Source organism: Bidens hawaiensis, unplaced genomic scaffold (genome assembly GCF_021521415.1).
Source record: "Bidens hawaiensis isolate Kalapana, Puna unplaced genomic scaffold, B.hawaiensis_p1.1 tig00000905_1, whole genome shotgun sequence".
Classification (NCBI taxonomy): domain Eukaryota; kingdom Viridiplantae; phylum Streptophyta; class Magnoliopsida; order Asterales; family Asteraceae; genus Bidens; species Bidens hawaiensis.
The window spans coordinates 4,077,419-4,081,634 of NW_027491053.1; positions in this window are offsets into that span (position 1 = coordinate 4,077,419).

Consider the following 4,216-nt stretch of genomic DNA (forward strand, 5'->3'; position numbering starts at 1 on the left):
ATCCATCACCAGGGCCTGAAACTCGCCTGAGTATTTCATCGCGTAAGCGCAACGAGTCATGCCCTGTGAGATCAGCCATTGGCGATCCTGCGCGAGGCCAGCAACAGACGTCTCGAGGGCAGGAACCTGAGAGTTTAATAACTCAACAGTTTCCTTAGTCTTTTTTAGCTCCTCTTTGTCGGACGCTGCTGCCGCCAAGATTTCTTCTTTTTCCACCCGCGCAGCATCAAGTGCTTCCTGGCTAGACGCTGCCGTCGCCAGGGCTTCATCTTTATCGGCCTGCGCGGCCGCCAGCTCCCTCTTCAGGCGCGCAACCTCACTCTCCAGTGATGATTTTTCAGTTATAGACTGGACAAGAGCTTGGTCACGCGCCTCCGCCTCAAGCTCCAACTCGCGCGCTCGGCGCGAGTACTTGGCCACGTCCGCCTCCGCCGCCTGCAGCTTCTCCCGCGCAGCCTGAAGCTCATGACCGCGCTTCACGAAGGCGCTGTTGGCACTGGCTCTGTTCTCACTGAGCTCGGCTTGGAGCTTCTCAGCTCTCTCGCGAGCATCAGAAAGATGCCAAGCAGACACCTTAGCCTCTTGCTTGGCTTCCGCAAGAGCATCACGTACTTTTACGTAATCAGAGCGAAGCTCTTGGGAGGCAGCAAAGAAGGCCGACCCAGCAAACATATGGTCGTTGAGCAGGTCGTCGCGAGCGCGGTCCTCCTGGAACCTCCTTTCAGATGGAGGCACAGCATGAGCCCAGAATTCCGCACACACACCCATGGACTGAAAGGTGCTGTCTTCAGTAATATTCCATCTCGGGCGGTAAATGTGATCGGATTCCTGCAAAAGCAAAGTGATTATCTAAGTTATCAAAACACTAAGATGGAAGTCCGCACAGCGGAACAAAAAATAACCTATACCTGCGGGGATGAAGCAGAAAAGTCAGCGCCAGCCCCACGAGAAGGCTCCGCCGCGAAACCTCGTGGCGCTGCAGGGCTGGCGCGGGCGCCAGCGGAGTCTTCAACTTCAAACTCCTCATCCTCCTCTGAAATAGGCCTCTTCTCCTGCGACCTAGAATCAAAATCGGTCTCGCAGGGAGGGCTGTGCGCAGGAGGAGGTGAGGGAGGTCTCGACGCCGCAAGGTCGGCACGCAAAGCGGCCTCCTGCTCCTTAGTAATCCCGATGAGGGGAGATTCATCGCTTGCAGGAGCAGGAGCAGAGCCAACGGCGCTGGCACCGGCGCCAAAAGTGCCACCAGAAGCTTGTACGCCAGCTACGGCTTCTATGAAAAAATCAACAAAAAGAAATGGTTCATGAATAGATCTAAAAGAAAGTCAGAAAATAAGAGCGCAATACGTACCTTGGCGCAACTCCGTTCGTGCAGCAAACATCGCCATGAAGTCCATTCTACCCTTCTTTGAGGGTAAAACGGGGGACTTCGAAGCAACCTCCGGCGCAGCCTCGGCATCTTGTTGCGCTGTCGCCGGCTCTACAAACATTTGAGTGAGCAAAGATTCATTAGTAATTCAATCAGAATCGCGCTCATAGAACCATAAAAGAACCAAAGGATAAGCAAAGTATACCTGTCGAAGGCGCAACACCGCTTCCCTTTTCCGCCGCGCGAAGGGAGGAGGTAGTGGCACCATGCCTCAGGTGGACAGGAGGTCTGCCCACCTTTTTAGGCAGGGAAGACAAGGAAACCTTGGTGGTAAACTCCTGGGTTTTCCCAAATCCCCCCGCCTGAGTAGGAGGGTCCTGAACAACAGGGGCAACATCTTTCTTCTGTTTCTTACTGGCCCCCGCGCCAGTTTTCTCCTTAGCTTTACGCTTTAGTTGGGGCGCCTCCTCCTCCTCCTCCTCTTCCGCGAGCTCCAGCTCGTAGTTTTCGAGCGCATCTACAATACAAGCAAAATAAGTGTTAGCAAAATTTGGTATTAGAAAGGAAAATGCATAACTACAAAGGCTTACCAGGCGCATCGCTGTCGAAGACAAATCCCAGATCAACAGGGATGAACATGTCATCAAAGCGATCGGGGAAACCAACCTCCCCAGCGCCAAGCGCGACGGAGCCACCCTCCATATGTTCATCATATGCGGCGTGGATATACTCCTTGGTGACTGCACAAAACAAGTCAAGTGATATCAGCAAAAAGAATTATATTCGCGCAGAAAAAAAGCAATGAGATAAACTTACACAACCCGTCGACTTGGATAACGGGCTCAAGCGCGCTGTCCGCCCACCTCTTGCTCATACCAACCCCCACCAGCGCCTCCTCACAAATGTTCTTGGCGGGGGATGGTTCAGCGGTCAGCTTATTAACCCAGGCGCCAGTTGGGTTCTTGAGGACACCCACATCCGCAGGCGCAGAAGAAATCGCGCGCATGGTCATGCGGATGGGGATCACACCAGCCCTTATATAGAAAAACCTCTCAGACCAGTCATGAAGGCTCTTGAATGAAACAGTGGAGCACTTCACCTTCTGACTGCGAGGAATAAAAGAGAACCAAGAGTCTTGGATCTTGGGCTTATAAAAAAATTGAAAGCGCCGAGGGGTGGGCTCCTCGCGCTGGGATTTGCACATGAACTCAAAGTGAGTCATGCGCACAAGTCCAAACGGATGGACTTGGGATATATGAATCCCATAAAACTGAAGCAAGGCACCCACAAACCTTGTCATCGGGAGACGAAGGTTGCAGTGGGTGAAAAAATGGCTATACAGGGATATATAGCCGGTAGGCGGGTCCGCCGCCGTTTGCCCGGCCGAAGGCAACATGCAGCCAAACAGAGGGGGAAAACCCTGAGAGGTGATGAGGCTGTCAAGATCGGCCTGCCTCAATTTGCAGGGAATTTCATTCCACCTCTTCACCGCCTTGGTCCTCCCTACCTCCTCCGATGAGACCTCAGCAGCCTTCTTCCCCTTGCCGGTCTTCTTCAATGTAGACATTACTAACGATTTTCTACGGCAATGGATGGGGGAGATTGTGTGGTCTGAACTATCAGACATACAAGTGTAAAAACGAACGGAGGATGCTTCTGAAGAACAGAAACTTAGAAGCAGAAGACGGTAATCGGAATAGAATGAAAGAAAGAAAAAGAGCTATGAATATTAAACAAGAAGATGAAGGATAAAAAAAAAAAACTCTAAGGGCTGGCTTTTATAGGCCCAAGAGAGAGAAATTTTGGTGCTGAACGGACTTCACGCGCCCCCACTCGCAGGTCTAAGCCAATGCGAGCGCGACACGTGTCCCTGACACTGTGTGAGGGGACATGAAAGGAAACTATATGGCTGCTGCCAGAGTTCACGCGCCACCACTCGCAGGAACGCACCAACGCGAGCGCGACACGTGTCCCTGACAGCATGTGAGGGGACACGAAAGGCAACTGTAGCACCTCGAGCACACGAAAGGCCTGACACGTCTCCATCACTGGCCCACGTCAGCAACAACCAACCACGTACAGGGACGATTTGTTTGCAACCAAAAGGATAGAATTTCGCGCAACGGTGAATAATAAGAAGAAAAAGACAAACCCCTACTAAAAAAACAAACTGTTAAGTCTAATATCTATCTTGCCTCGCTCGCGCGAGACAAGACACACATTAGACTGGGGGGGCTTGAAGAGGTATGTACCCGCCTCAACACCGAGCAAGGCGGGTCAACCCACAAGATATAGACAAGAGGCTTGAAATCAAGACATTATGAAGGCACAAAGCCAAAACCTATGCGCATGGCGCATATCACACATGCTCAGGCATCATATGCCCAGGCACCACACATGCTCAGGCATCATATGCCCAGGCACCACACATGCTCAGGCATCATATGCCCAGGCACCACACATGCTCAAGCATCATATGCCCAGGCATCATATGCCCAGGCATCACATATGCTCACGCATATCACATATGCGCGTGGCGCATCAGCGCGCGGCGCATATCACATGCTCGTGCATATCACATCTGCGCAGGAAACATCTGCGCGTGAGAATAAAGAGAAGACCTCGCGCCTCCTCAGGATTGGCGCATATCACACAGGCACATAATCAACCTCGTCCTTATCCAAATCAGGATTAGGGCAACCTTGATTGTGCACGTCAGACAACTTTCCAGAAGGTATCTTTTTAAGGAATAAGAATATGCTGATGTTGACAGCTGCCAAATGAAAGGTGGACAACTCAGCATGACACATGTGCTACCACGTGATTACAACCAATGAGAAAGCACCAGGT